Source organism: Taudactylus pleione, unplaced genomic scaffold, assembly GCF_031769625.1.
Source record: "Taudactylus pleione unplaced genomic scaffold, aTauple2 ptg000041l, whole genome shotgun sequence".
Taxonomy (NCBI): domain Eukaryota; kingdom Metazoa; phylum Chordata; class Amphibia; order Anura; family Myobatrachidae; genus Taudactylus; species Taudactylus pleione.
Window position 1 is genome coordinate 2,069,270 of NW_028284443.1, and position 13,724 is coordinate 2,082,993.

At 38.9% G+C, this 13,724-nt stretch overlaps 1 pseudogene; it reads right to left on the reverse strand.

Annotated features, from left to right (window-relative positions):
* Window positions 1–13,344: 13,344 nt before the first annotated feature.
* LOC148537934 (5S ribosomal RNA) lies at window positions 13,345–13,463 on the reverse strand (annotated as a pseudogene).
* Window positions 13,464–13,724: the final 261 nt, after the last annotated feature.

The window sequence follows — 13,724 nt, forward strand, 5'->3', positions numbered from 1 at the left end:
CGAGCTCATGTCTGTCAGTTAAGCGTACATTAGAATAATTCCAAAACAAAAAAACTTAACCTCATCTGTGTAGTGCATGCAGAGGTGTTCTTGTGGGCTTAGCCTGGCTTGTTAATCCCTTCCTTTATTTTTTTTTTGTAGCCATAAAAAATATCTAGGTTTTCGACAAGACGTCCCTACCCAACCCTGTAAGAATATACCTTTTTTTAATGAAGATAAGTATATTTTTCCATTCTCAAATATCTAATCCATTAAAAAATTGCCTACCATTTCAGATTGATGTAGGTCATCTCATAGTGGCAATGGTCCCAGACCCCGACCAACCTGGACATCCTCCTAGGCATAGGCCTCATAGGCATGCAAGATCCCAGATATATCAAACACGTGTCACCCTTTTTGGAATGCCTGATGATGTGGTGTTAAGGCATTACTGCCTACCACCAAAAGTTATCCTAGACACTCTTTCATTAATAGAGAGTGATCTTGAGAGGCAAATTAACAATCCAACAGCAATACCACCACTAACGCAGTTGATGTCGGTGTTACATTTTTGTGCCTCAGGATCCTTCCAGACCACAGTCGAAATAGTGGCTGGAATATCACAGTCCTCCTTTTCCAGGATCCTGAGGGCCATGATGGATGCCATATTTAAGCACCTCCATCATTTTATTCATATGCCATTGGATATGGGGTCCCTTGCTGTGGTTAAGCAAATTTTTTTTGAAAATTGCTGGCTTCCCACACATCATAGGGGTGTGGATGGCACTCACATACCACTTCAGCCTCCAGCAGTGCTAGAGGCTATATTTAGGAACAGGAAACATTTTCATTCAATGAATGTAATGGTGGTATGTGATGCCTCCCTTCAGATCCTATCCTTGAATGCAAAGTTCCCTGGAAGTGCACATGATTCTTTTGTCATCCATCAATCAGGGCTTTGGCAAAAATTAAACAACCTACAAGCTGGTGATGCATGGCTTCTGGGTAAGTGGGACCCTTAATTTTTTAACGCTACAATGTTTAATTGGATTTTGTTGTGATTTTTTTTTCTTTTACGCAGGAGACAGTGGCTACCCTTGCATGCCCTGGCTGCTCACTCCTTATTTGGTACCTACACCAGGTCCACAAAGTCAATATAATTCCGCACTTACTGCCACCAGGCAGGTGGTGGAGCGCTGTATAGGCCTTTTAAAAGGCTGATTTAGATGCCTCCACATCTCTGGTGTCGACCTAATGTATTTGCTGGCTATGGTTTCCAAAATTGTGGTCCTGTGTTGGATTTTTCATAACATCGCCATAAGGAGTGGTGTCCCAATGCAGCCAGAGGATGCCTTGCCAGAGGATGGCCCCCCTAAGGTTGGTTGTAGGAGAGTGTCTGGGGGGGGGGGCATACGCGATGACATTCTTTTGTGTTATTTCAGGTAATTTTTTTAAACTTTGAATTTATAAAACATATAGAAGATGGTAATTTCACTTTCCATTGTGTTAATTTTTTTATGGTTCTTTTCTTGGTTTTTCAAAAACAAAACAACAACCTGCATACTACCTGAAAATAAACAACTATGACAATTATGAAAAAATGTGGAATTTATACCTGGACAAATGTGACTTTTGCCAGATTTGGGACAACATGTTGGCATGCTACATCTACAATCAGTTCTTGAGTTTCTATTTTTGTTTTGTGTGTATTAATCCTGTTTTTTTATTTGTGTGCATTAAAATTTTCTTTTTTAAAGCTTGTTTGGAAATTTTTTTGATTAAAAAAAAATGTCCAACAAAAATGGACACTACCTTTGACATTTGGCTCCAAGTGTAAACTGTAGAAAAGTTTGGGCCAAAAATATTTTACAAAAATATTTTCAAACATGTTTTCTACATTGTCAAAACATATTTGTATTTGGAATTTCAAATTTTCTTTATTTTATAAAAAAAACAATGCATTAACTACATAAGGGTATTATGGAGAACCAGTATGGAGGTAATGACATATACAACCATGTTTATGCACGCGCGTTAAAGCAAATTTACATTAGCAAAGTACATTATGCAATTAAGATTGGTATAGACATTAAACAATTCACATATACACTTACGCCGATGGATCCGCAGATGAAGATATTCAAGCAGGCGTGGTGACCTGCTGTGCAAATCCGACCATCTGCGCTCCAGTTGCCCGATGGTCCTGCGATAGCCCATCAATCACAGCTGCCAGCGCACCTCCACGTACGCCCGATGCATAAGGAGGTTGGTGATGGGGGGTGGCCTATCTGTTATGCGCTGGTCAATCACTTCCGTGAGGACCAGCAACTCACGCCGTGTGAATGCACTGGCTCTCATAATGGCAATGATTTTTTTCAACACAAAACAATTTTATTACAGGTACCAAAAATATCTGATTGGCTAAAGTACTTTCATAAATAACAGGAAAAATTCTATTGGTTAATGTGTGAGTCATGTAACAACCCATAAAAATATATTGGGACTTATGATTGGCTTGATGCATTTAGGTGCGTAAGCAAGGTTCAGACCAAACGAATAACCATATATTCTGTATTAAAATAATAAACAACAAAAGCATTAATACCAAAGAAACATCCTTTCGACTTAAACTAAAAAACAGGTTTGTCCTTAAAACCATACGGAATCAGCGGAACAAATGGAACACAGAACAAACAATAAAGTTTATTGACATGCAACCATCAACAAAAGACGAGTAGAGTGCTCGCTATTTCAGCCGCTCGCTAGGTAGAGGAGGGGTTGGGTGAATATAGGGTGGAGGCCTAGCTACGAGCGACCACACGTGTGAGCACTTTGTTTAACATATTTCTGTTCATACGTACTGTGGGCGAACACAGTTTTGCGTCCGGGTCTGAATCAGGCCCAGAGTCAGCGGTTGTGAGGTAGGTGAGGGACTGCACCCTTTGAGGCTATGGTGCTCCAAGCATTTTCATATTTATATTCTATGTCTATTTTTAACATATTTAGCTATTTATGTCAAAAACTGTTCCCAATGAAGCTTCTTAGGTTTTAAAAGTAAAATTTTAGCAATATTGATATATATGTAAATATAATGTGTGCAGGTGTTTATTCATATTTTTTTATGAAAATTTGCTCCAGGCAACAGCCCAGACAGACTGTGCCTTGAAGCACCCCTGTTTACATTCAAATGTAAAATAAAGGATTCTTGTAATACACATAGTATGTTCTATTCAACTGCACTACTATTCACGCTGCAGCTACTGGACAGAGAAGAGCAGCAAAGAAAGAAGAAGACGGGTGAGAAAAATTCCTCCAGTCTATACTATGATACTGTCTTACCCTTGGTTACGAGTTGCTGTCATATGGTGTGAAACATGAAGGAGGAAATTATGCAGTCGCTCCTATGTGCACAATAGAGATTTTGAGCTGTTTTGGAACTTTGTGGAAATCTACATAGTGGACTGTAATGCTGAGATATACACTATGTAGACAAAAGTGATTGGACAATGGGCCTGGTTCACAAATGAACGCAAGTTCGCTGCTGATCACAGATTCCTGATTATCAGAAATCTGTGCATGCGCAGGACCCATTCTGTGAGTATGAAGAATGGGTCCTGCATAGTTGCATGCAAATCCCTGAATGCCTCTACTTGATTGACAGGCAGAGACATTTAAGGGGCGTTGCTGGGGCGGGTTCGGCTGCTGTTCCAGGAAAAAGGGGCATGTACGGCTGCTGTTCCAGGAAAAAGGGGCATGTATGCCCTATTTTCTGGGAGTGGCTAGCCCAGGATTTTGCAAGCCGGCCAGTCTCAGTAAACTTAAACCTACTCAGCTGGCCAGAGGTTCGGTGCCCTCCACCATAGCGACCATCGACCACCAATGATTGTGATGTGATCCCAGCCTGCGACCTCCATCGCAATGCTGGGACAGCAAATACAGAAGTGGGTGTCATACACCTCCTGCTGCATTTACATTATTGCAAGGATCGCAGTTGCAAACCTGCCTGCGAGCCTACAGAAGAAGGGGACTGACCTTTGCCAAGAGGTTGGTGAGTATTTGATTTTTTTTTCACAGGTAAACCCATGGGAATTCTACTTGGAGAAAGGGGTTGTGGCAGAAGGTAAGTATGTGTGAGTGTGTTAGGTATATTATAATCTATTAAATTCTACGGTGTGTGTGTACCATCTTTTTTTTCTATTTTTTTACAGTGGGGGTATGGGTGCTAGCCACCTGCTGGCACTTGTATTTCCAAAAGTGCCAAATGGCAGGCACACTGGCGCCTGTAGTTCTACTGTAAAAAATAATAATATTAATCTATTCTTCACACTATTACCCCTGCACCCACCAGCCAAGTGTGCAGTGAAGAGCCCCGGGCTTCAGCGTAAGCCCGGGTGCTTGGAAGAAGGGGGATCCCTTTATTGACAGAGTCCCCAACTCCCCTGAGATCCCTGGCTTGGGCTGACTAGCTTGGGGTGTTAATTCTTTGGCCAGGTAGACCCGGTGAAAGTGTCCCCTGGCTATGGGATTACAATTTGGCTAGATTTGAAACCAATGCTGGTTTTAAAAATACGGGGAATCCCATGCCATTTTTTCCCCTTATTTTTAAAACCAGCACTGGCTCTGGGAGCCCAGTGTTGGTTCCTAAAATATGGGGGAACCCTACTCATTTTTTCCCTCTGTATTTTTAGAACTTTTATATTCATCTTATAATTATAAAGAATATGTATTGTGAGAGTGGAGCACTTACCATGGATGAAGTGAGTGGCAGCAGGGGAGCTGGAGCCACAATCTGGAGACTGGTAGTATGGGCAGAGTCGGATTGGCTAGACAGGTATTACTTTGTCCCCCTCCCTTCCATTGGCTTATGGCTCTGCCATTTAACGCTTAAGGCCATTCATTGTGTAGTATAATGGTAATTTAATAAATGTATTAAACACTGCTTAAATGCTCTTTACATTAGAGCTAGAATTCTTGTGAGCATATAACTGAGCCAACAATTGCCACAGATGTAACAGCAAGTCCACGGTATCCTTAACTTGCTGAAACAAAACTGTCACTGTGTATGAAAATAAAACAGTAAACTTGTTCAACTTGAAAAAAGCATGTTTGACCTTTTTGACTTTATCAGTGTTCCAGAGTGATTTCATTACATAATAATGTCAAAGTGACTCCTGTTAAATTTAAAAAAGAGGTTTTCTTCATTATATGATGAGTTGAACAACTGGAATGTAGGAAAGTAATATTGGACTGGTCTTTGTAGTCTAGAATAATGTCTGAGGTATAACAGCTGTACAAGTTAAAAATATTGTAAAATTTTGATTGTGGAAAATTAAGCGTTCCTGAAAACTAATAAGCAAATATGCAATGTTTTGTAAAGACATAAAATATAGTCGAACATAAATTACATTATCACGTATGAATCATAGTTTGAACCATTATCCCTTTGTTAGAACAACATATATCTATTTTGATCTTTTTAATCAAAATCTAAAAAAAAAGTTAAATGGGCCCACCTTCAATATATTCATTCGATTTGCCAATTTGAATAATCTGTGGAATCAGGGATTAGCAGTAGTTCTGAAACAAGGGGCAAAATGATTGCAAGTTGTGCAGTTTAAATATTATTTGTTATTATAGTAGCATGGCTTAACTAAATTTACTTGAGTAAAGCACTCCAAAGGTTCTTACTGTAATTCAAGCAAAGAATATTCTCTATAGGCCTGATAGGAAATCTATAGTTGCTGTGGTAGTGTAATATATTTGTTACCTCTGCTAAACCAGGCATGATAAAATATTTAGTATTGTATGTTTTATATATCAGTAACAAAATGGAAATAACAAGCACTACATTAATTACTCCATATATTACATTAGAAGCTATATTGGATTGATAGTAGGCAGTGTTGTCTTGTGCAGTTTCTTTTGATTTATTCTAAAATCTTCTTGTTAATTATACATGTTTATAAGGATTACATATACAAGACATAGAAAGTGTATCCCACAATCTTTTGCTGCATGTTTGGTGCTTGAACAAAGAAGTATGCTCTGCAACATTAAATACTTCAAGGGACTTTAACTCAAGCAAAAGTGTTTTTTATTGTTCTGATAGGGAATATATAATTGCTGAGGTATTGTAAAATGCTGTATGTGTTACCTCTCTGCTACACCAGTCATCATCAAATATTTAGTGTTGTATGTTATTATACATCAATCCCAAAACAGAAGTAGCAATTGCTACTTTAATTACTCCATATATTACCACAAATGACTCATGAATGATTTATCCTGGTCCATTATTCTAGAGTATCTCGCTTATTGATTTATATTTAAAAACGTTTGTTTATAATTGAATGGACATGAATGCAGCTTGAACTCTATAGACTGGCTAAAGAGAAAGCTGTGTATATTATGAATATGATGGTACTGTAGGTTATGACAAATGGTACAGTACTGGTACTGTATTTGTATTTTAATATGCACATACAAATTTAGCAACATGTAGTGTAGTGTTTGTGCATATATATAAATATATAAGGGTTGTGTATGGGATGCCGGTGCTCAGGATCCTGGCTGTCAGAATCCGAATGCCAGAATCCTGAATAGGGTTAGGATACCGACACCTGCCAGTAAGTTACCTAACCCTACCCCTACCCATAAACCTAATCCTTCCTCCCTGCAGCCTAAACCTAACCCTCACCACCTGCAGCCTAAACCTATCCTTTTCCTCCACAGCCTAACCCTAACCCTTTCTACTAGTGCCTGACTCCTAACCCTAATCCTAACCCTTCCCCTAACCCCAAAATTTACTGTTGGGATGCCAGAGGTCAGGATGCTGGTGCCGTGATTCTGACTGGTGTCTTGATTCCAGTGCCAATATCCCTACCTTAGGGATCTCGACTATATCCCATATAAAGATTGATACTGTAGATCTATATATCTATATGAGCAATAGAGCATTAAAGAAAAAGAGTGAGAGAGAGAGATGACAGGAGGGTGCCCCAACTGGTAAAATATTTGGCTGAACACCAGAAGTGTTACAGTAATGTAGTCTAAAAATAAGATTACACTCCAGTATATATAAACAATAAATTGATTATTAAGCAAAATGGTAACATTTCAGGTCACACCAGGCTCCTTCTTAAGCTAATTCTGGCTTGACTATTGACTTCTTTTTGCATGTTTGTAAATTTTAATCAGTTCTCAGTTTAGAGTAGCACAAATTTAACTTCTGCACATTATGGACCTCATCTATCATCTGACTGTCTATCAATCCATCTAATGTACAAAGGCAGGATACAGTTATCAAACACTTTGTAAATCATGAATACTTCTTACTTTGTATAATTGCTTACTAACATAAGCATGTAATTATATTACAACATTTGAAGGACTACTCATTATTACTAACTAGAATAATAATCACTTTCAGGTTTAGTTATTGTACCCTATGTATTTCAAGCTTGATGTTTCCAGAGAGAATAAAGCTATTGTATTATCAGTACCACATCACTTTAACTTTGCTAAATTAATTGTAGAAAAAGCTAAAGAATGTTAAATTATTATATTATTTTTGTAACAACTGAAACTTGTCTAAGAGGTATATCAGACGAATAATTAAAGAAACAGTTTAAATGCAGTACTTACATATAAAAAAATGTCAATTTTGATTTATGTATTAATTTACAACTCCATTTAACTGTGAACTACATTTTATAAGTTCACAATTAATTTTCATTTTAAACTTCTAACCATTCTTTTACATGACAGTTGAAAATCTCTTGAGAGATACTGTTTCTATAATAAATTTAAATATCTAAGCTGTCCTTTTAAAAGTTCATCTGTAGATAACTGCAGACAAAACTCTATACATACATTTATATTAATATGTAGTAAATTATGTTGCCAAGTTTTAAACTTAAAGTGAACATATGACTGTAAAATAAAAAAGGGCTAACAAATATTTAGTCAATGTTAAGGTCATTAGTGGTCATTTTTGAACCTGTAAATATATCCTCAATGCAAATGGCATTTTGTCACAAATATTTGTAATAAAATTTGAGTGGCTGTGGGCAAAATTATTCTTTTAATACTGGGGGGATCTTGGCGGTTCTGAATGATGGTTATACACAGGAATGTCCCTTGGATTATTCCCACATTCAAAACATTGATTTTATTTTGCGAGATGGGATACTTAAATGAGCTTCAAGGGCTGTTATTAGTTGGCATAAAATGAACATGTTTTTAGGATTTATCAGGAAATAATGGCATCTTATGGAAAATCAGAAATGTTATAATGAATTAAGGAGATGAAGCAAAATGACATTAGACAGAACTTTGAAGTGAAATTTTAAAATGTTTATAGTATGCACCATATCACCATAGTGCCATGAAAATACTTCCAAAAAGTGGAAAGTTAGTGGCTAGTAAGTATCTGGTCCACTATGAGGGTATTTTATCCAAATTATATTCACTGTGAGCCCATTTTGACATTAACTATAAACTTGTAAGTTACTATTTAAGTTACTGCATTTGTTTTTCTAAAACTCCTTTTAGATTAATCATGCAACATAAAATCTATATTTTTGCAATGCTCCTTTCAAGTAATTACAAATGTATTAAATAAGTGCATTGCACAAAGTCAGCCATCAATATTTGAAGATCACATGCTAAAATTATATTTTTAAAACACTAGATATGACAGTTTTGCAGTAGAGACAGAATGAGCTTTAAAAATGCAAAAAATTCGAAAGAATATAAAATATCTAGCTTAATGAATCGCCAAATAACAGTTGTCATATATATGATAGAATGCCAATGTGGCAAGAAATATATTGGCAAGACAAAAAGGGAACTAAAGCTGTACATTATAGAGCATACTGTATGTGAAATATTCTAAATAAAGTAAAAAATCATAGCGTCACGAGACATTTTTTAGAACGTCATAACTCAAAATTAGAAAATGTCACCTTTAAGGCTATAGAGCATGTAGTTATGGATGAAAGAAAAGGTGATATTCTAAAAAATGTGAAAAGAGAAACCTTTTGCAAACATAATCGGAACATGTTAATCCCTGTAGCCCTCAATGAATGTTGTGACATAACCCCATTTATTAATAATTAGGATAAGTGCAATATTGCAGTGGCTTGTTTATCCTTCTTTTCCTTTTCATTGTTCTAGTTGTGTGTATATTGATGATAAAGCATGTAGTATTTGGATGAATAATCTCTAAATATCATCAATTGTTTACATTAAAAATAGAAATGCATGCCTTCTGTAATTAATTCTCCCAAAAGTATCATGACTGGTGTGCATCCCTGTAGACAACCTTTGCAACACCATACATGAGCATTGTAAGGTGCATGATAAGTAACTTTACAATAGGGGCCTTATGAAAATGCAGTGGATGTGTATAGCTTGTCCCCAAAACATAATTCTGTAAAACCAGTCTGTGCCCTACATATCATCTCCTTACCTGTGTGTAATCTTTTTAGTCCACCATGCAGCCCAAATGATGTGCCACAATAATAGTTTTTATGATGTCACACTGAGTAATTGACAGCACGGGAGCACAGGGACATGATGCAATGCAGTGACTGTGTCTGAAAGAAGTGGTGGAAATTTGTTATGTTTTCCAATGTAGAATTAAAAGCAAAGTTGCTTTCCTTGCCCACAGCACTTGTCCTAAATATCACAGGGCTGTTTAAACAGTTGCCTAGCGTGATTCCCTGACACCATTGCATCTGAAGTGACCATTTCAGAGAAGCCTGCCGGCAGCTGCTAGATTGTAGCTTTATAGCAGCCATCTTACTCAGCCTCCTCATTAAGGCAGAGCTAGAGAAACTTAAAAAAAGGGTTTTTATAATATATATAATACCATGTATTAGCCGGCACTCCACATTCAAGCATCAGCAAATTACCCTGGTGCCCTCCACAAAATTCCCTAAGGAACAGCACATGCACAGTTAAGATGAATGGCAGCACTCATGGGTCTTGTACAATAAAGATCACGCTGACAACTGTGTCATTGTCAGGACTGCGACTATTTCAGTACATAAAGATAGACTACCTTTGCCAAGGTTCCATTGTGGTCAATGGAGGAGCTATCCTGCTTGCTGACATGCTTCTCATTCAGGGGATAGAGTGTTAAAGTGATCATCTGTTTCCCAGGTGTCATCAGGCTGTGGGATTCCTAGATTGCTCATTATTTCAAACCTGATTCCATTTGGGTCACATGTTCTGAAATTTCCTATGGATCACAGACCTCTAGTATAAAGCCTGTTACTAACTGTGTTTCAGTGTATGTGCAACGTTACTTTCAGGTTTTTTCTTGGACTTCTGCCAGATCCCCGCTGTGGCTATGGATTGCTGTGGACTTTGTCGTATTCCAGATGAACTTCTGATGTCAGTCACTCGCTGCACTACAGGGCCCAGCATTCCTATTGCCTAAGTATTGCTCATTGCTCCATCACTGCAGTTTCACCATTTTGCTGCACTATTTACTATGCCTGTTGTTTTTCCATTCCTGTGGATATTGAATCCATCCTTGTTACAGCTGTCAACTGCACCATTACAGTGTCATCTCTGCATCACGGGGCTCAATCCCACTCCAAACCCTAGCTACAATCTTCTCCTCACCACAGGGCCCAACCCTGCTACAATCTTCTCCACATCACGGGGCTCAACCCTGCTACAATCTTCTCCGCATCATGGGGCTCAACCCCACTACAGTCTTCTCCGCATCACCGGCTCAACCCTGCTACAATCTTCTCCACATCACGGGGCTCAACCCCGCTCTGAACCCTAGCCACACCACAGGGCCCAACCCTGCTACAATCTTCTCTGCACCACAGGGCCCAACCCTTCTACAATCTTCTCCACATCACGGGGCTCAACCCCGCTACAGTCTTCTCCGCATCACGGGCTCAACCCTGCTACAATCTTCTCTGCATCATGGGGCTCAACCCTGCTCCAAACCCTAGCAACACCACAGGGCTCAACTCTGCTATAATCTTCTCCACATCAAGTGGCTCAACCCTGCTCCATACAGGGCTCAACCCTGTTCCAGAATCTCATCGCCTCACAGGGTGTAACCTTGCTCCGTCTTCATTATACCACAAGGCTCAAGTTTGCTTCATCTCTCACTGCACTGCAGGTCTCGGCCCTGTCCCAGAACTATATTATTCTGCAGGTCTCGCTCTGCTCCGGATTTCCATTACTACAGGGTTCTACCCTGGCCAAGGTCCTCAATGCCATCCTGAGGTATTAATCTCATACTGGACTCTGGGTTCCACGTTAGTTCTTATATGTTAAAGACTGCATATATATTTTGGGATTCTCTCCTATACTTATTATTGCATATATGAATCTCTGTGCTGTTTGAGACTTTATATGAGACCTTGTTGATTATAATTCTTTTGTGAATAAATTCTATTTAACTTTTGTCCTGTACTACTGAGTTTCATGGAAAGGTCATTCCTAAGACCATCCCAGTTTATTGTGCCTAGTAGGCCTGCCTCCCTCCAGGAGTCTCAAGTGTCAGCAGCAATGACAGTTTGCACAGACCTAAAAATGAATTCGGAACTGGAACAGGCTACTGGGGTACAGGAGCTTCAAGGTTTGACTGCCCATTTGGAACTACACTCTTGTTTGACGTTTCAGTCTAGAAGACTTTTATCAAGAACACAAATGTGATAATAAGTATACATACCTATATAGCAGTATGTCTAAAGTGATAGGTGCTGCCTCCGTGTGCTGGTCGCTGGGTGCCATGAGTATGACCATCTGCGTGCATCCACAGTGTGTCACAGCTCATGCACAATGATGTCAACAACGTGACCATGTCACATGCTGAGCCGGGTGCACAGAGGCATCACTCAGGCCAGCCAGGTCTAGCACACCAGTGGCTGGGAGGTTGAATTACATGTAAGGTAAAGAAAGTAAAAGAAAAAAAATTTGCCACAGTGACTTTGTAAGACTAGGGCTCACCGTGTTAGGTGGGTAGAGTGGGCCTGATTCAGAGCCGGATGCTATTTGCGCTCACTCATTCAGAAAAAGGGGCCAGCTATTTAAATTGAGTGCTTGCTCTTTGCAGTCTGTTGACGCCTCTATGTCTGAGCGAGTGAACGAAACATGCGCTCGCTATTTTGTAAAGACGCCCCCTGGCCACTCGCATCCTACATCATCTACGCTATTTATTTGATTAATCGAGTACATCGAAAGGCGTCTGAACTGCTCGAAGTGCTTGTGGTAGGATTTTCCTACCGCAATCATGCGAACAGTTCAGGCTAAGAAACAACCAAGTGACGTGGTGGATGACGCTGCTTTGTTAGTTATGCACACCCTTAAAACGCCCGTTTTGACCATTTGGCATGCCTGCGTTCAGATCACCACTCCCCGTTTTCAAGCACCTTCCCCTGTTACCACCCACAAACGCCTCATCCTGTCACTCAAATTAGCAGGCACTCACTATTTTGCAAGCCCTCGATTTCCAACCGCAATGACTGGTTGGCGCATGCGCATTACGACCCATACGCATGCGCAGATGTGTGAACATCGCTCGAAGCGAACGAGCGGCCGCTTATGAGCGGCTCTGAATCAGGCCCTGTGTGCAAAGCACTAGGTGTTAAGGTGAATGTGAAAAGCACATGTGTGTTAGGTACCAGAGATATCCAGTGAGGGGATGTGTAACATAAGTGAACAATCAAGTGATGCACAATAAACATAAATACCCCAACCACCGCCATCTCAATGGAGAACAAATAAACTCCACACCCTAGTGTCAATAAGAGGATGAATGAAGGAAAAATGCATATATGAACAGTGTCAATACAAAATAGCCATGTAAAGGAAAAAATGAATCCAAATAAATCCTCAAATTATAAGAATGTGAAAAAATATTAGGAATAGTTGTCATGTAAAATGTATATTAAAGGAATCAATATAAAAATATATTAAAGAAAAAATATATGTGTATATACATGCATATACACACAAAAATTATGTATACACCTATATACATAATGACGAGGCTGTTGTACTCATTGTTGAAATAAACACTTGATCAAAAAATAGAAAGATATATACAAAACACTCCTATGTGATGAATCTAGTACGCACTAGAAAAAGAACTAATCTAGCAAAAATCAAAAAAAGGGAACAAAGTAAAAAAAGTTCCAAAAAAGTTAAAGGCGAAGTAAGGTCTATGCATAATCTATAGGGAAATAGCTCCATCATGGAGCAAACTAAGTAAGAAAAAATATAAAGAAAAAATGTTGAGCAAAAATATAAATATATGAACAAGGCAACCTATACATTGCGCTTCTTTTAACCCTCCAACCAGTATTTCCAAAATAGATGTATTGATCTATATTACAGAACCTGATCTTCTTAGGTGGTCTCCCCTCATAGTACTAATCAGGCCCAACACTGCTTGGCTTCCAAGATCAGCCAAGATTGGGCATAGCCAGTATGGTATGTCTGTAATTAATATAATATCTGAATGGATGCACTGGTGGGGGTGAATGTAGCCCAGCAACCTCTTGCTTGAGCTGTGTAAAAAATGCATACAGTGTCTTGTCCAATATAGAATATTGAAAGTAAAGAATAAACTGAGAAATTTGTCACAGGCTGTTCATGCAACAAAAAACAAGTGACAAGTCCAGGGTGATGCAAAAACACAATGTAATAAGTAGCACCCACTGTGAGACACACAAAAAAATGGTGTCACCATGTGGCAGCCAAAAAAA